Here is a 19,870-nt window from a genome sequence, read left to right as displayed (position 1 = left end):
TCCACTGAGTCGATGATGTCATCTAACCATCTGTCGTCTGTCGTCCCCTTCTCCTCCCGCCTTCAATCTTTCCCAGCATTAGGGTCTTTTCCAATGAGTTCGTTCTTCACATCAGGTAGCCAAAGTATTGGAGCTTCAGTTTCAGCATCAGTCCTTCCAATGAATATTCAGGACTGATTTCCTTTAGGATTGACTGGTTTGATCTCCTTGCAGTCCAAGGGACTCTCAAGAGTCTTCTACAACACCACAGTTCAAAGGCATCAATTCTTCGGTGCTCAGCTTTCTTTATAGTCCATCTCTCACATCCCTATATGACTACTGGAAAAACCATAGTTTTGACTATATGGACCTTTGTAGGCAAAATAATGTCTCTGCTTTTGAATGTGCTGTCTAGGTTGGTCATAGTTTTTCTTCCAAGGAGCAAGTGTCTTTTAATTTCATGGCTACAATCACCATCTACAGTGATTTGGAGCCTAAGAAAATAAAGTCTGTCACTGTTTCCATTGCTTCCCCATCTGTTTGCCATGAAGTGATGGGACGGGATGCCATGATCTTCATTTTTTGAATGTTGAGTTTTATGCCAGACTTTTCAATCCATAAACAAGTCTTTACCAAGCTCCCTACACTCAACAACAGCAACTAGACTGTGTTGGGGGATGGGGCAGGCACAGAAGCCGGAGGGATCTCAAGTTCCTGCCCGGAGGGTGTCAGATACCCGCTTCCAGCCCCGTAGTTGTTTGCCCCATAATTGTTTTGTTGCTCAGTCGTGTCTGAGTCTGTGCAACCCCACGGACTGCAGCATGCCAGGCTTCCCTGTTCCTCATTATCTCCTGGAGTTTGCTCAAACTCATGTCCATTGAGTCAGTGATGCCATCCAACCACCTCATCCTCTGCTGCTCCCTTTTCCTCCTGCCCTCAATCTTTCCCAGCATCAGGGTCTTTTCCAATGAAAAGGCTCTTCGCATCAGGTGGCCAAAGTATTGGAGATTCAGCTTCAGCATTAGTCCCTCCAGTGATTGGTTTGATCTCCTTGCTGTCCAAGGGACTCTCGGGAGTCTCCAGCCCTGAAGATCCTGCAAACCAGCGTCTCTCTGGGAGCAGACGATATGGATTAAATGGAATTTCCACAGGCTACAAGGAATCCGATTTTGCACTCTTTGCTCTTAATCAAAAAGCCTTAGGAAGAGAACATGTTCTCCACCCAAAACCTCAAGAAGGTTATTTGAGACATTTAACAAATTAATATACAGTTTAACAAGTTTGAGAATTTAGAAAAGTTGTATGTACATGTTAAAATATTCAAAAAACACAGGAGGATGAAGTAGGAACTTCAGCTCCTCGCCCTCCACGATGCCTCCCGGAACTGCTGCGGGGAGAAAACCCGCTCTCCTGATGCTATTGATCACCTTCTCAGAGCCAAACACTCCCCTGGGCACTAGGGACAGCAGGGGACTAGACACAGCCCCTGCAGAACCAAGGATAATGACCGTGGCTGTTGAAGTTTATTGAGTGCTTGCTTAGAGTGGCCAGGCAGGATCCTGATTCTTTTAACAGTGCCATGATTGTGCCCCTTTTATAAAAGAGGAGAAGGGAGCATCTCCAAATCATGATTTCCTAGACTTTGTCTGAGTTCAGCCTGTAACTGAAGCACTTGGACCGGCCATGCCGGTCAAATACAGGTTCCTGGGCTTGCACTCACCCGCTTCTCAGAGCGGGGTGAGGAGCCTGCATTTTACACACACACCCTGGCAATCTCTGTTGTTGTTCAGTCATGTCTGACTCTTTGTGACCCCATGGACTCACTGCAGCATGCCAGGCACTCCTGTCCTTCACCATCTCCTGGAGTTTGCTCAAACTCTTGTCCATCGAGTTGGTGATGCCATCCAACCAGCTCAACCTCTGCCACCTTCTCCTTTTGCCTTCAATCTTTCCCAGCGTCAGTTTTGAGGACCACTGCCCCAGCTGCCCTGGGAGGTGGCAGGGTGAAGAGACCATTGAGGTAGTCGCATTCTGAAGTGACAAACCCTTGTGGGGGGTGGGGGCAGCCAGGGCGAAGGTGCAGAGGGGAGCGGGCTCACCTGCTGGGTTTCTCTGAAGCTGAGCCTCCTGCAGGTCTAACTGCCTGCATCCCAAGACTTCCGGCCCTACCAAGGCTCTCCCCCTCCTTCCCAAGATGTGCAATTATTCCAGCTGGCAATCCCAGATGCTTTTTTTTTTTTTTCAATATCTTATTAGTCAAGCAGAACATTAATTAAATGTGAGAATAATAGGCCCAGAGATGAAAAAAATAATTATAAAGCTGAAGAAAGTCCATTCACAGGGCTCTGCGGTAGCTGGCACCCTTAACTTTGTGACAGTGAGGAAGACTGTCACCTGGATGTTCCCACTCTGCCAGGTGACTCGAGATAGCAGCTTTAGATGTGTATGGGGGGTGGGGGAAAGCGCATGGAGATGCTGAGTCCAGGGAGCCTTGGAAACCAGGGTCGCTTTGGCCACCATGGGGCTGTGTGAGGGAGGGGCAGGACGTGGGCCACCACACAGGAATAAACTAGACCCTGTGGGAAAAGAAGTCCAACTGCCTCTCTTCACCCCATCCTCCCACTCTGCTGGCTTCCCCCTGGTGAGCTCCTATTCATCCTTCAAGGCCCAGCCCCAAAGACCCCAATTTGGGAAGTAGAGCTAATCTTTGCATTTCCCTGGCTAGGAGCAGCTCTCTGTCACAGTTCAGGCTCCTATTCCCATGTCTGTCCCTGTTCCGGTCCTCAGAACAAGGCCTGGCCCTGAGCAGGTGTGGATGAACAGGTATTTTGGCAAGACAAGCGCCGGAGCTGGTCAGCTCTGCTTCCAAACCTCTCCTTTCAAATTAAGTATTGTCCCGACATCCAGCCTGTACCAAACAAGTAGACTGGAGTTGTGTGTACTGTTTGAAGTGACATTCAAGGTCCTTTGCGACCTCAGCCTCACCTCCTTCTTTATCAGTTCTTCCTAAGCATGTTCCTGGTCCAGCTACATCCAAGTCACCTGGGGCAGCCCCTGGACCTACCTGGTGACAGGCTTGGGGAGTTTGCAGAGCGCCAGTCTGCAGATAGCACTGGACAGTGGGAAGAGGTGGTGATGGACAAAGTCGCTGGAAGCCAAAGAGCCCTGCCGCTCGCCAACCCCTAGCCCCAACCCTCACCCCCACCCACCCACTCAGCAGTTCTTTGCCAAGCAGTACATTTATCTAAATTAAACACGGTGCTCCTAATGAAACAATGCGAGTTATTACACACTCCGCTACCTCCCGGCAGAGCCTCTGATTGACTCCGCCACCCTGAGAAGGCTCTGAGAATATGGGTGTAGCCCACCCCCATCCTGCCAGAGGAAGGGGCCTGGACACTGGAAGTCAGCTCAGCAAGGCCCACCTGCTTCATTCACCGAGGTCCTAGAGCTGGAACGCCCACCCACAGGAACTGCGGTGTGGGGAAGTCAAAGTGGACCTGTGGAGAGAGTGGACCCTTTTTCCAGCCTGCTTTCTTCCTAGCTTTGTGCTCAAACACTGCCATGACCTTCCCCAGCAGCCCTGAACCACCAGCTCGAGGTCCCTCCTGGGTTAAGTGTCACGATCGACCCCTGGCTTGGCTCCATGAACCCTTGAACCCTCATGCCTTATGCCCTTCCCTTCGCCTTCAGTAACTTACAAGGATCCCAGGAGCAGAGGCTAACGCTTACTGAGCGCTTCCTCTGTGCCGGGCTTTGGATTCCTGTCTGGATTGTCGCTGCTGCAGCCCCTAGGTCCCACTCTTTCCAGCCTGGGGAGGGAATGGAAAAAACAAGGAGATGTTTCTGCCTGGTTCTTTTGGGTCACTTGCTCTGGGCACCTGGCCACCCTGCTGCGAGGGAGCCCAGGGGCCTTGGAAAGGCCACATGTAGGTTTTCCAGGCCACAGACCTGGCTGAGGTCCCAACCAACAGCCAGTATCAGTTGCTAACTGAGGGGACCTTCAAGGTACTTCCAGCCTCAGCCATTGTCTGACTGTAACAGCACAAGAGACCCTGAGTGGGAGCCCCCCAGCCAAGCCCAGTCGGCCCGCAGACCTGTCCAGACAATAACCAACTGTTCTGTTATTCTGTCAGTTCTTCTTGTAAGCCGCTAAATCTGGGGTTGATTCCCTAGACAACAATAGAAACCTGGGGACTGAGCAATAGGGGTGGGGAGATTCTGAAATGACTAAATTTCCACTTCTTAGCAGAGAAAGAGCTTGTGATGGAAGTGAAGTGCCAACCTAGAGAGTCAAAATTTTTGCCTCTTTGGCTTCTAGACTTTTAGACACAGAAGTCATAACCTTCATGTGACCTTGCGGAAGTCACCTTCCCTCTCTGAGCTTCAGTCTTATGAAGGATGTAATGTGCTTGGCACTCACTCGGCTCTCCTTGTCTGCTCTCACCTCCACGGGACTGAGTGCCCTTCACATCTCCCTAGACACCCTCCTTCTCCACTCTCAGGCCATCCTGCTCCTGGGGACACACGCACGCCCCTTCCTGCCTCCCTGGGTGCTGGAGTGAGATGGGAGCCGGGCAATCGATGGCCAGCCCTGCCTGGATGAGTTCTCTGCTTGTTAGAAAGGCCTGCCACCTGTGCCTCCCTCCCTTCCAACTCAGCAGGTACCTGATTCAGGGCAGGAGTAAAACAACTAGCAATCTGCTTCTCACCCCACCTGCTCAGAGTCAGAGAGTCTGCCCCCTGCACCAGAGTAGGACCTAGACCATTAATTTCACTCCTGAGAATTAAGCTAAAGACATGATCTAAAACGTGAAGATATTCATTACAGCATGGCTTAGAATAACGAAGCCCTGGAAAGGATTTAAGTGTGCATGAAGCGTGACCCTTCATCTCTAGGGCCTTAGAGAGTAGAGCAGAAAGAGGCTGGGCTTTGGATCCAGATGCACCTGGGTTTGAATTCCACTCTGTGTCTCTGTCTGTCTTTGTTAAATGTTCCTGTGTGTCTGTCTCCATGTCTCCCTGTGTCCTTGTGTGTGTCTGAGTCTCTGTATTGGTCCCCACGTGTGTCCATCTGTGTGTGCTGAAGGTGTGACACGTTCTCCACCACCTTCCCCACACCCCGTCTGCCTGTCCATTCCATCCCTTTTTAGGAGTTGGCGACCCTGACCTCTGTCTGCCTCGGACCAGCCTGGTGGCTGTGACCTGGCCCATCTCAGCACTTGCCCTCCCTCCCAGGCCCAGGGGAAGTGCCAGAACTGGGTAAATCCTGCTTGAAACCCCAGGCCCCACCATCCTGACAGCTGCAGCAAGTCAGTTTGTGACTCTCTGAATGCGAACTGAAAAATGACGGGTGGTAATTGGGAGAGGAGGGTGTCTCTCTCTGCGTGACTCCAGCCAGAATTTATTAAATGTTCTTCTGAAAATGTCTGTTCATTTCCCGACCTGTTGGACTCGAAAGGCTCATCAATCACGAGGCGCCTTTGGCGTGAAGAGCATCCGCAGGGCTCCCGCTCGACGTCCGGCCCTGCCCATCCCCGCAGAGGATGTCACAGTGTCCCGGCCCCTTTCTCAAGCTGCGTCCCTGAAGAGACCAAGCTTATCTTTCATCAGAGCGTAGTCATCACTGCGCTCCCCTCTCCGGGCTGTGGAACACTGGCTACCACTGCAATTGGAAGACAGAGGGTGTGGGAGCATGGTGACAGGGAGGGGTCTCCAAGTCTATTGCCAGCAGGGCATTCAGAGACCCCTTCCCTGGGTCTCTCTATTTGACCATCTGGATCCACTCTCCATTTCCCCTCGCTGCTCCGTGCGTGCGGAGCAAGCCAGTCTTCATCAACGGCTTCCTGGGCCCCTGGTTCTCTTTTGGGTTTGGCCGATGGAGAGTCCCAGGGAAGATCAGAGGTGGGAGGAGAAACAGGGTGCGATATTTTGTCCCCTGGCTCCTCTCTGGGCCGGGGGGGTCCCTGAACTGAAGGTTACAGCTCCGGCCACCTCCCTTTACACCCAGCCCCTGCCTTCCCTGGGTGACCACTGACTCCTCTGTCTCCCTTCGGGCTCGGGGGTCCCTAACTGAAGGTTACAGCTCCGGCCACCTCCCTTTACACCCAGCCCCTGCCTTCCCTGGGTGACCACTGACTCCTCTGTCTCCCTTCGGGCTCGGGGGTCCCTAACTGAAGGTTACAGCTCCGGCCACCTCCCTCTCCACCCAGCCCCTGCCTTCCCTGGGTTCTGGTGACCACTGACTCCTCTGTCTCCCTTCGGGCTTGGAGGTGTTGACAGGGATCCCTCACCTTTCCCAGGTGCTGCATGATACCTTGTACACTCTGCCCATATTTTTATAAATATCCCCTTTATTAAATCATCCTCAGACTCTCCAGTTGGAAGATGTCATCTATTTCTTGGCCTGATTGTGACCAATATGCTTTTGCTACCCAGACCACAAGCAGACACACTTTTGATGTTTTAAAGTTTTTAAAAAATTAACTCTGTTTCTGATAATAAATGCTCCCCCAATTTAAAAAATTTAAAAAGAGAAAAAATGAACAACAAACAAAAAAAACAAACCAGGGGGAAAAAAAGCTAGAAAACAAAACCAAAAAAAGTGCCCATTGGGGAAAAGTCAGAAAATAAAAAGCAATCTTTTCCAAGTATCTGCTCTGTTCCAGGCCAGCATGATGCCAAGAACATTCCACATTCCCTCACATGACCCCCGTGAGGAAGGTTTTACTCCCTTCAATGTAAAGATGAGGAACCTGTGGAATGGAGAGGTGACGATATCTGCCCCAGTCATGAAGCAAGGCCGTGGTGGGCTGAGGAATGGAGTCTCACAGTCAAGTGCTTTGTGCGGTCCCGCCCACCTCCTCAGAGGCCCTTGCTTTTCTGAGCATCATTCTTACTGTCCTGAATAGCTCTCTGGCCCCAAAACCAATAAAGGAAAGTCTACTTGCTGCAGCCACTAGGCCCCCAGGATGGCCCTGGAGATGAGTTTAGACTACCCTTTGCCACGGCCAGACCAGGATGTTTGTGATGGAATGGCCTGGCTCACCTCTGCTCTCCACTTGTGGGCTCGAGTGGAGAGAAGCCCTTCCTTGCGATTTCTCCCCCAAGAATCCATGCCCTAGATCTGTGCCCACAAATAACTCCTGGCTAAGTGCTGCTTCAGGCATCGCCCTTGCCTTGGCAAGGGTGAAGCGGGTCTGCAGGGAGGCGGTGAGGCTCCTGCACGTCCTCCTCATCTCCAGCTGCACGAGGTGGCCCCTCCTGAGTGCCTGACCTTCTCTGCTCCAGCTTTTCTGATGTTACGCATTCTTCAGCACCCCAAATAGTCCCCTCCTCACACTTCACACTTGACTGGTCTTGTGCAGTCCACAGAGACATCGTCCACGGTGACAAACCTTCGATGCTATATGTCTCGGCATATAGCTGTTCTCGAGCTGTTTATACTGTTTTTCAAATCAATTAGTTGCTTAATTGACTGTCCTGGGTCTTTGTTGCTGCGTGCCGACTTTCTCTAGTTGCGGCGAGCAGGGGCTCCTCTAGTTGCGATGCGTGGGCTTCTTACTGGGGTGGCTTCTCTTGTTGAGGAGCACAGACTGGAGGGTGCGAGGGCTTCAGCAGTCGCATCGCGGGGGCTCCCTAGTGGCACGTGGGCTCTAGCGTGCAGGCTCAATCGTCGTGACGCGCCAGCTTAGTTGCCTCGCAGCATGCGGCGTCGTTCCAGATGAGGGATTGAACCCGTGTCCCCTGCCTTTGCAGGTGGCTCCCTAACCTCTAGACCAGCAGAGAAGTCCATTTAAACTGTGTGTGTCTAGTCTCCCAGTTGCGCTGTGCGTGCACGCGTGGTCAGTCTCGCTCAGTCACGTCCGACTCTTTCTGTTGGTGAACACATCCGCCCCAGGAGGGAGATGCCCCCTGGCACTGCGAAGATGGAGTGCCCGCGCCCGGGACCCTCCCAGATCTCGCCGTGGGTGTCCCCACTCGTCTGCGTCCTTGGTGATGTTGTTGTTCAGTCGCTCAGTCCTGTCCGACTCTTTGTGACCTCCAGGACTGCAGCCCACCAGGCTCCTCTGTCCATGGGATTACCCTGGCACCAATACTGGAGTGGGTTGCCATTCCCTCCTTCAGGGGGTCTTCCCAACCCAGGGATTGAACCTGCATCTACTGAGGCTCCTGCCTTACCAGGCAGATGCTTTACCCCTGAGCCACCTGGGAAACTCTCCAGTCGACCTCGAAGTTCCATAAGGCAGGAAACCAATTTACTTCTATCTCACTCACTCACTTGCTCATTCATGGATTTATTCATTTATTCACTCCCTGACTCATCCATTCATTCATTCACTCAATCACGTAAAGCATTAGTATCCTTAAAATTTTCTGGCCTCCTTTTGACTACATACAGATGAGGCCAGGAGAAACCATCCATCTTTTGAAAGTCCAGTTCAGATATCATCAATAGGGCCAATGGCCCTGTGTTGGGTAAGGCCTTGAACTTGCTTTGTTCTCTCGGAGACTCATGAGACTTTGGGTCACTTCCTCACAGGAATACTTTTCAGGTAGAATTGGAGCTACCTCTGAAAGGTGCAGAACAAGTAACAAAGAGGCTAGAGCTTGTGAACCAACAGGCAGAGCAGAGCTCCCTGTCCCTCGTGGCCAGGTACATTTTCAACAACAGACATGCTGTGTACCGTGTTAGTTAAGAGTCAAAGATTTGGTTTTCCACCTAGTGACCTTGGGCAAATTGCCCAAACTTCTGGGTTTCAGTGTTTTCATCTGTAAAATGGGAATAACTATAATATTTACATCATTCAATTTTTATGAGGATTTAATGTGATAATCCAACCAGTCCATTCTGAAGGAGATCAGCCCTGGGATTTCTTTGGAAGGAATGATGCTAAAGCTGAAACTCCAGTACTTTGGCCACCTCATGCGATGAGTTGACTCATTGGAAAAGACTCTGATGCTGGGAGGGATTGGGGGCAAGAGGAGAAGGGGACGACAGAGGATGAGATGGCTGGATGGCATCACTGACTCGATGGACGTGAGTCTGAGTGAACTCCGGGAGTTGGTGATGGACAGGGAGGCCTGGCGTGCTGCGATTCATGGGGTTGCAAAGAGTCGGACACGACTGAGCGACTGATCTGATCTGAATGTGATAATGCATGGGAAAAATCCTTAGCATAAGGACTAGCCTGTAGTAATGAATTAGTTAGCTGAAAACTTAAAAAAATTATTATTAGTGCTTAAGCATTATTTTCATCTTCATTTTACAGAAGGAAAACTGAGCTAGAGATGTTATGTAGGGTACCTAATCCCCTCTCCCCTCCAGCAAATCATTGGCTGAGCTGGTACTTGAATGCAGACCTATAGAGTTTGTGGCAGAAGCTAAGACAGGGGAATTTGCTCTGGTGTCAGTCACACGATTCTTCTTCCCTGGGCTGGGATCCCTTTACGTCTTTGAGCGTCATCTGTTAGTCATTAGGTTGCAAGTGACAGCAAGGACAGTGGAAACTGACTCAGTGTATTAAAAAGCAGAGACATCACTTTGCTGACAAAGGTCCATATAGTCAAAGCTATGATTTTTCCAGTAGTCATGTATGGATGGATGTGAGAGTTGGACCATAAAGAAGGCTGAGCCCTAAAGAATTGATGCTTTTGAACTGTGGTGCTGGAGAAGACTCTTGAGAGTCTATTGAACAGCAAGGGGATCAAACCAGTCAATCAGTCCTGAATGTTCGTTGGAAGGACTGATGCTAAAGCAGAAGCTCCAGTACTTTGGCCACCTGATGTGAAGAGCTGACTCACTGGAAAAGACCCTGATGCTGGGAAAGATTGAGGGCAAGAGGAGAAGGGGGCGACAGAGGATGAGAGGGTTAGATGTCATCATGGATATGAGTTTGAGCAAGCTCCAGGAAACGGAGAAGGACAGGAAAGCCTGGCATGCTGCAGTCCATGGGCTCACAGAGTCAGTCACGACTTAGCAACTGAGCAACAGCAACCGGGAAAAATAAAAGGAGGGCTTTGGAGGGTCCAGGCAGCAATGACTTTCCAACCATGTTATCCCAACACTGCCTTTACTGCTGGTACGAGTGTCCCCCCACAACTCTGGCATGTCTCCGCCCAAGAGTCTAAGTCCCACAGGAGAGTGGGTTCCATAGGCCAAGCATGGCCCACATGCCAGTTCCTTGTACTGGGATGCACTGGTGTGGCTGGTGTGCCATCAAGGCCACTCTGGATGGAGATAAGGCACCTCCCCCAGGAGAAAAGATGGCTCCTTCTGCTTCAGTTCAGTTCAGTTCAGTCGCTCAGTCATGTCTGGCTCTTTGTGACCCCGTGGACTGCAGCATGCCAGGCTTCACCATCCATCACCAATGCCCGGAGCTTGCTCAAACTCATGTCCATTGAGTTGGTGATGCCATCCAACCATCTCAACCATGGCTCCTTCTGCTTCCCAGAGGTCAAAGGATGGATATAGGAGGCCAAAACACAATGGCATCCACTCCAGACTCACAAGTGACTTCCCATGAGGCAATGAAAAGGAACACTTGAACTCTTAGGAGGGACAACGAGCCTCTCCTCAGACCAAACTAACTGGACGCCTCTGTCAGCACCTGCTGGAGCCATCTTCCTCCATCTCTTGTCACCCTGACTCATGGCCCAGTGTTAGAGGCGGATTAATACCTGCTCCCCCAACTTGCAATATTCAGAGTTCAGACTCCATATATTCCAAGGACAAGCTCTAATTAGCCCAGAACATTGGCATAGAGGCTGCTTGTGGCTGACAGCAAGATAAATATACCTAAATGGCCAAGGTGATTTGCGGTTGGTTTTCATTTTTCTCCTGTGATAAGAGGAGCGGTGGCAGGGGTGGGGGCTTGTCATCTCTGGCGGGCCTGATGGATGACGCGGTGTCTCATCCCCCGGTGACTGCGGCTCACAGGCAGCCCGCAGGTTATCACCCATCCCCGCCCCAACCCACCCAAAGCGTCTCTGGACTCACCAGAGTCAGCGTATATCCTCCCGGGAGGATCCAAAGATAAGCTTCGTGATATTTAAAAAGTGAGAGTCTCACTTTTCACGATGGGCCTTGAGACATCAGAGTCTGGGCTGATGGCTTGAGGTATGGATTCCTTCAAAACATTTTCTGTTAAAAAATAAAACTCCCTCTAATTTAGTGAGGAGAAGACGTAAGCAAAACATCAAAGAAAATTTTGGGAAAGGAAAAAGAATTTTTCATATGCATCAGCATCCTAACACTATTTGTTTTCAACTGGGTACATTCCCTTCCAGTGGGATAAAGTAGAAATTTTTCTTTATTTTAATAAAGAATTTTATTATTTTTAAAATTCTATTTATTTTTGGCTGCACTGGGTTTTCTCCATTTGCAGTGACTGGAGGTTGGTTTTGTGTTGTAGAGCACGGACTCTAGATACGTGGGCTTCCATAATTGCAGTGCACGGGCATAATTGCCCCCAAGGGATGTGGGATCTTCCCCGGACCAGGGATCGAACCCGTGTCCCCTACATTGGTAGGCAGATTCTTAACCACTGGACCACCAGATATGTCCCAGTGGGCACGTTTTAGAATAACACAAACCTGATTCAAAGCCAAGTTCCTCTATTTCCTGGCTATGTGACTTTGAGTAGGTCATTTTGCTTCTCCGAGCCTCAGTTTCTTTAAAGAGGCAGAATCATTTTGCCCTCATACGCCTGCGTGCATTGAATGAGAAAACAATGTGTGCGGGGCACCCGGGCATTGGTTGCTACACACAGTCTCTTTCTGCTGTCCCTCTCCACATTCATCTCCTTCCTCAGCGCCCACTGTGTGTTAAACTCTCTGGGAGGTGAACACATTATGTCTGCAGGGGAGTTCCTTCTGTTATAATAACACGTGTTAACTTACCGGGCTAGCTAGTAGAGTATGTGTGTGCAGTGTCTGCTCAGTCGCTTAGCCGTGTCTGACTTTTCGCAGCCCCCTGGACTGTAGCCCACCAGGCTCCTCTGTCCATGGGATTCTCCAGGCAAGGATACTGGATTGGGTTGCCATTCCCTTCTCCAGGGGATCTTCCTCTGACCCAGGGATTGGACCCACATCTCTGCATTAGCAGGTAGGTTCTTTACCACTACCACCAGCTGGGAAGCCTCAGCTAGCAAAGAATAAAGAAGAAAAGAATTTACAGGTCAGTGTGAAAGGAGGCAACGAGAGTGGTCCATGCACAAATAAAACACTGGACCTACAGCCACGTGTCCTCCCCAGATGGCGTCACCAGTGACTAACTGGACCCTAAGATGATCACAGACCCCGCCCCAAACTGAGCCACAGATAAAGTGTGTGACGCAGGTACATCCTGACCTGTATTCCTGGGCACAAACGCATGTGCACACTGCACAGCCACGGACTGCACACACGTTCATACGCACACTCAAGCTGCCTGTGTGATGCAGAGCCGTGCGCCCGAACACCTCTGTGCACATGCTCCATGCCACCTACATGCATCGGACAACACTCTCCAGAGCCACTCTCATGAGTTCCGCTCCCTGGCTGGCTCTGCGGGTTGGCGGCATCTCAGCCACCCCGGGCCCTCTCTGATCGAAGGCTCCGTTCAGCAAGCTCCAGCAGAGCGGAAAATTGCTCTTTAGACACAATCTGGACCACACAGACCTGCAATTGGCCTCTCAGCATGAATGTAAGACCTCAGGGAGGCACAGGGCCTGGGCTGGTGGGGCTCAGGGCTTCAGCTCATCAGTCAGCCCAGACCATAGAATCCTGGGCTGGCCCTGAACCCAGACAGGGGCATGACTCTGCTGGGCATTTCACAGGGCGTGGGAAGCCTCCCTGGGCATCAGCCATCTCCGGACCACACTGCTCTGGCGAGGGGATGTCTCTGCTCAAGAAGGGAAGAAAAACAGGTCCTTGAACAGCTAGGGCTTACCTGTTTCCAGTCCTGCTGGCCCCGAGTACCCCCATCCTCTGGCCCATCCACCCCCATGAAGCCTTCCCTGATTGCTCTTGCCTTCGCGTCCCTCCTCGCACACCCCGAAACTGCCCCCCATGTGGTTCGTTCCTCCTTCTGGTACATGTCTAGACTGCCTTGTGTGTGCCTAGAGATGACACGGGGTTGGGGGGCTACCCTTATGCCTTCTCGGTTCGAAAGACATCAGCCGGGCAACTCAGCTTGTGCACACTCGTTCTGGGCTGAATGCATTCACTCGTGCCATCAGTCATTCAATAACTCTTTACCAAGCACTAGCTCTTGGCCAGAAACTGGATAAACAGCACACAGCAAGCAGCTGTCCTCACGAAGCGAGGTTCCGCTGCGGGAGGCAGACAACAAACCAGGGACAAGGAAATAAACGCCCAGCTGCGCTGGCGGCGAAGGGCGAGTGCGACGGCCACTGTTTCAGCCAGGGTGGTCAGAGAAAGCCCCTGGTAGGACCGTCCATCCAAAGTGACTCCAAGTCTTGTCCAACACACCATCCATCCCTGACCCCATCAGCTGGATCTGTGGCCCCACCCCAGGGCTTCCGAGCACTTGGTATCTTGCAGTGCAATCGATGTGGACAGGTTCTCCTCCCCTCCCGGACTGCTAACATCTTCAGAAGAGTGTTCCTTTCTGGATGCCCTCAGTGACCCTAAAACTCAACATGACCTGCCCAGGGAATGTTCATTAAGCTAGCAAATAAAAGGAGAGATGAATGAATGAGCGAATAAATGAGTAAAGAAATGGATGTATGAACAAATGAGCGTTTGCAGGAGGCTCTAAAGAATGTGTCCAATTATAAAGTCCACCCTTTCAACACTAGCCTCTTTTACATATTAATGACCTAACCCTTGGCATACAGCAAGAATGCAGGATTCAACTCTGAGACTGCTTGAAAAGTGGGATAGTGAGTGCACACAGGCCAGTGGAAACATATTACGTTTCTGAAAGGTAGCTTTCACAATAAAGAAGATGGGATTTTTTCTTTTTACATTAATATGCCACTCATTTTAGAAAAAATATTTCCTCACTTAATATCTCCACATAAGGTGCTCAAGGGTTCCCCTCAGTTGGTGAAGAATCTGCCTGCAAGGTGGGAGCCCTGGGTTCCCTGGGTTGGGAAGATCCCCTGGAGAAGGGAAAGGCTACCCACTCCAGTATTCTGGCCTGGAGAATTCCACGGACTGTATAGTCCATGGGGTTGCAAAGAGCCGGACACGACTGAGCAACCTTCACTTTCACTTTCTAGGTGCTTAAGGGGTTCGAACTATTCTTCATATTTAATATATATGTGTATACATGTCTGCATTCATAGTTTCTGAATATGCTGTCTTAAATCTGTATGTAAAAAACAGAATAAATGGCCCGCAGGTGGCAAGGGCTAAGAAGAGGTGGTTCCGTGGTTTTGTGAGGAAGCTGGTTTGTGGCCAGGTGCAGCGAAGTAGCTGAGGAAGGCTGGGCGGTGCATGGTGGGAACAGACCCAGGCTGAGCCCCTTGGGGCACAGATAGACGCAGGCAGAGTAGAGCGAGAACCCAGGAGGAGACAGTGAACAGAATGGGATGAGACAGACGGGAGATTTCACAAGGAACAAGGTTCCACGGAAGCTCCTCGCTGGCTTTGCCATTTCTCTCTGCCCCCGATGTACTCACAATTTGCCAAGCAGACAGGGGGATGGTCTGAAAGGATAAATCAGCTCAGAGTTCTCCCTGCTTTGAGCCCTCTGTTGTGCCATTGCCTCGAGAACAAAATCCATACTCTTTTATTCTCTACCGCCAACAAGACCCCAGGAGATCAGACCCCTCCCCCTGACCCCCTCCCCACCCCACCACCCCTGTGTGCCCTGGGCTGGAACCATCCTTGACGCTTAGATGTATGTTGGAAATCCTTGTTGAATAAAGAAATACATCCATGACTGAATTAACAACTGACAAGTTTACAGTGGACTCATGATCAATAAAGTCATTGATCAGTTGAGTCAAAAATCTCCAGTGGAATCTGACTGGGGAAATGAGTGAGTTTCTACGGAGAATAGGCAGATGCTGAAAGGACTCTTCTTCCTGGAATTTTTTGAGACAATTTTTATGATCTTGGGAAAGAGAGGATGCTTATTATGTATTATTATTTCTATTAAAGCTGAATACAAAGGAAAGAACTGAATATTTAAAAGGTACCATTTGCTATAATTAAAAAGCTACCATGTAGTGGATATATAAACCACTAGAGGAAGATGTAACCGTTATGGGCAGCTGGGAAAAGGGTACCAATGACCTCGTTGTATTATTTCTTACAATTGCATGTGAATCTACAATTATCTCAAAATTAAAATTTATTAAACCCTGAAAAAAAATCAATAGGTAGGCTAGGCAGACCTTCTGCAGCTTAGGGTTGATAAAGACCCTACAATATCTGAGGGGCATCTCTGAACATGGAACAGAGGGCTTTGAGAGAGAAGGTTAGAGGAGCTCAAGGAAGGCAGGATCTGGAAATCAGAACTTTCCCAGGGTCTCAAGAGCCCTCATGCAGGAAGATATATGTGTGTGCATTTTGGGGTGGGTGGGGGTGACAGCCGTGGGTACTGGGAGTTAGAAATAGTGTCCAAACCTCACCATTAAGTTATCTCATTATTCTTTTTCAAAAGCAAAGCCGTCTTAATCTGATAAGCAACTACAGTCTTGAAATCAAGCAGATTTCTATCATCAGGTGGGGGAAATAAAAAGCAAGTTGGAAAAATATATGCAATATAATGACAGGACTCCTAGCTCCATGAGAGAGAGAAGGAACCTGACTTGTTATCCTGCTGAGTCCCTGTTTTAAAATATAAGTTTGACCATTATTCAGGTATGGTGAGACCAGTAGATGAGGAGACGAGTGGGAGTGAGCCACAGCTCCTAAGAGGACAGCACACACCATGCAGGGCCACAGAGGGAAGTACCAGCGTCCACCGGGAGTCAGGCAGAGGGAGCAGGGAGTGGCGGGGGGGAATGGGCAAGAACCTCTATTGTGGTTGCTCAGGAACGAATAGGCACAGTGGGGTAGGCAGCTTTAGAACTGGCTAGTTTGAATAATTCCAGTGGACTCTGGGGCATCCGGACTGTCCCTAGTTGTCTGGTACCTGACCCTGACTGATTAGGGCTCTGGATTGGTTAGTCTGTATATGAAAGGTGCTCTCATGGGAGTTCTTTACTATCTCTAGGAACTGGCTACCCTGGGAGGGGTAGGCTCTCCAGAGAGTCAGCAAGACCCCAGAGGTCAAAGCATTAAAAATATATCCTGAGTATAGTACCCAAGGTCTTGATCAGATCCTCAGTTCAGTTCAGTTCAGTCGCTCAGTTGTGTTCAACTCTTTGCCACCCCATGAATCACAGCACGCCAGCCCTCCCTGTCCATCACAAACCCCCAGAGTTTACTCAAACTCATGTCCATTGAGTTGGTAATGCCATCCAACCATCTCATCCTCTGTCATCCCCTTCTCCTCCTGCCCCAATTCCTCCCAGCATCAGGGTCTTTTCCAATGACTCAACTCTTCTCATGAGGTGGCCAAAGTACTGGAGTTTGAGCTTCAGCATCAGTCCTTCCAATGAACACCCAGGACTGATCTCTTTTAGGATGGACTGGTTGGATCTCCATGCAGTCCAAGGGACTCTCAAGAGTCTTCTCCAACACCACAGTTCAAAAGCATCAATTCTTTGGCGTTCAGCTTTCTTCACAGTCCAACTCTCACATCCATACATGACCACTGGGAAAACCATAGCCTTGACTAGACAGACCTTTGTTGACAAAGTAATATCTCTGCTTTTCAATATGCTATCTAGGTTGGTCATAACTTTTCTTCCAAGGAGTAAGCGTCTTTTACTTTCATGGCTGCAATCACCATCTGCAGTGATTTTGGAGCCCCCCAAAATAAAGTCTGACACTGTTTCCACTGTTTCCCCATCTATTTCCCATGAAGTGATGGGACCAGATGCCATGATCTTAGTTTTCTGAATGTTGAGCTTTAAGCCAACTTTTTCACTCTCCTCTTTCACTTTCATCAAGAGGCTTTTTAGTTCCTTTTCACTTTCTGCCATAAGGGTGGTGTCATCTGCATATCTGAGGTTATTGATATTTCTCCCGGCAATCTTGATTCCAGCTTGTGCTTTTTCCAGCCTTCCATCTTGCGCTGATTCCAGATCAGATCCTAGTAGCTAATAAGGACTCAGTGGATATTCATTGAAAGAAGGAAAGAAGAGATGGAAGGGAGAGAGCTGGCTTGTTGAGGACATCTCAGATGCCTTTATCATCTTCTCTGATCCCTTGGGCTATATGGGAACCCCCATCCCACGCTCCAACCACCCAGAAACTTCCTAATAAGCAACTCAGACCCCTGATTACAGAAATGGGCTCACCAGGGAGCGATGTTCCCCCCACTTCCCCCCTGCCCCTGGGAGGGAATCTCTTAGACTCAGACAAGATTCTGTTGTTTTGTTTTTTTTCCCATATTGCTTGTGGGTTTGTGGACAGGGAATCTGGTCCCATCACTACAAGGCAAATAGATGGGGAAACAATGGAAACAGTGTCAGACTTTATATTTTTGAGCTCCAAAATCATTGCAGATGGTGACTGCAGCCATGAAATTAAAAGACGCTTGCTCCTTGGAAGAAAAGTTATGACCAACCTAGACAGCATATTCAAAAGCAGAGACATTACTTTGCCAACAAAGGTCCGTCTAGTCAAAGCTATGGTTTTTCCAGTAGTCATGTATGGATGTGAGAGTTGGACTATGAAGAAAGCTGAGTGCCAAAGAATTGATGTTTTTGAACTGTGGTGTTGGAGAAGACTCTTGAGAGTCCCTTGGACTGCAAAGAGATCCAACCAGTCAATCCTAAAGGAAATCAGTCCTGAATATTTATCGGAAGGACTGATGCTGAAGCTGAAGCTCCAATACTTTGGCCACCTGATGGGAAAAACTGACTCATTAGAAAAGACCCTGATGCTGGGAAAGATTGAAGGCAGGAGGAGAAGGGGATGACAGAGGATGAGATGGTTGGATGGCATCACCGACTCAATGAACGTGAGTTTGAGTAAACTGTGGGAGTTGGTGATGGACAGGGAGGCCTGGCATGCTGCAGTCCATGAGGTCGCAAAGAGTCGGACACAACTGAGCGAATGAACTGAACTTGTGGACAGGGAATCCTGGACAGAGAAAAAAAATCCAAATACCTCTAAGGGCTGCCAGTGAAAGAAAGCCCCTACCTGACCTCCCCTTCTCCAGCCCCCCAGCTCCCTGGCACTGTACTCTTTCATCCCTCCTGAAGGGATCTCCAAATACGAGAACCACAGTTCATCTCCTGCACCATCACACAGATGTAAAAATTGTTCTCTGCTCTGCTTTGTTCACTTAACAATACATCCTGGAGCTTATTGCACATCGGCTAAGAGTGACATAGTACCCTGTAGCTCCAGATGGGCCCCAGTTGATTCAAGCAGATCTCTCCTGATTGACAGCCAACCAGGTTTGTTCCAGTTCTGGCTTCTGTGAATCTTGCTGCCCTGAATACCCTGTGTGTGTAATTCACGTGCAGGTGTGGGTGTCTATAGGATGAATTCAGGAAACAGAATTGTCTGTGGAAGGTGCATGCTTCATGTTAAGTTGCCCCAGTCGTGTCTGACTCTTTGTGACCCATGGACTCTAGCCCATCAGGTTCCTCTGTCCAAGGGATTCTCCAGGCAAGACTACTGGAGTGGGTTGCCATGCCCTCCTCCAGGGGGTCTTCCCCACCCAGGGATCAAACCCGCCTCTCTTGCGTCTCCTGCGTTGGCTGGCAGTTCTTTACTATTAGCACCACCTGAGAAGCCTTGTGGAAGGTGCACGTGTTAAATTTTCAGGTTGCCACCCAAAGAGATGGCACTGATTTACACCTCCACTGCTGTATATGAAAGGTAAGAGGTCTGTCTGTCTGATTTAATGCTTAGCTAGGATGGCAGTTCTTCTAATTCTGGGGTCTGGTTGGGAGATCAAGTCTGGAATTTCAGGTTTGTAATCCACCCCCATCCAACCATCTGACCCTGGGGACACAACGTGTGTCTGGGAGTTGGGAAGGTGGTTAGGTTACCTCTCCGGACCTCAGTATCTTCACCTAAGAATGAGGAGCGGACTATAGCTGGTGATCTAAAAGTTCCCTCCCACCTCTAGTCTTTCTGCCTCTCTGAGTCTCTATGTCCCTATCTGTACAGTGGGACTAATAGTCCCTATCCCACTTATCTTGTGATGTAAGGCTGATGTAAAGGTGATGTAGGGATGCAATGAGGTGGTGGACATGCCTGGAAAGCTAGATGCTCTGCCAAGGAAAGGAGTGACATCTAACACTCTCGGATTCCCCTTGCCAAACCACCAGCATGGCCTGAGACATACAACAGGTACTCCAAGTTTCAGCCTGAAGAACTACTGTATGGGGAGGCAGAATAATGTTCAGACTGTCCAGAGGTAGAAGAGTCTTCACTGATGTTCCCTCTGCCTAAAATGTGGTTTCCTCTAAGTATGCCTGGCACATTTCTATATCTCCAGGAGGGACCACGGAGCCTGGCACACTGTGGGTACCCATTAACTCTTTCACTATGGAGGCTGTTCCCAGGACTAGTGTGACAATGCTTTCCTCCAAGGCATCATCTGACTTTGGGGACTGATTGGTGCACAAGCTCCTTGGGATCGTTGCTTTTCTGCTCCCTGTATCCCTTCATTTCCTTTGCCTGGGGTAGGTACATTCAAAAAAACTTCCTGTCCAGGGGTCACAAACTCCAATGTCCCTACTCAATGACCAGAGCAATACTCTGAGAAGACAATAGAAATTGGTGGAGGGTGTGGTGACCTGGGGCAGCTGTTGTTAGGAGGAAATGCAAGCCCACTTTTTTCCCAAGAGATTTTCAAGAGAAG

This window comes from Bos mutus, chromosome 22 (assembly GCF_027580195.1).
Source record: "Bos mutus isolate GX-2022 chromosome 22, NWIPB_WYAK_1.1, whole genome shotgun sequence".
Taxonomy (NCBI): domain Eukaryota; kingdom Metazoa; phylum Chordata; class Mammalia; order Artiodactyla; family Bovidae; genus Bos; species Bos mutus.
The sequence above is the reverse complement of the archived record's forward strand: the minus strand, read 5'-3'. Positions refer to the sequence as shown.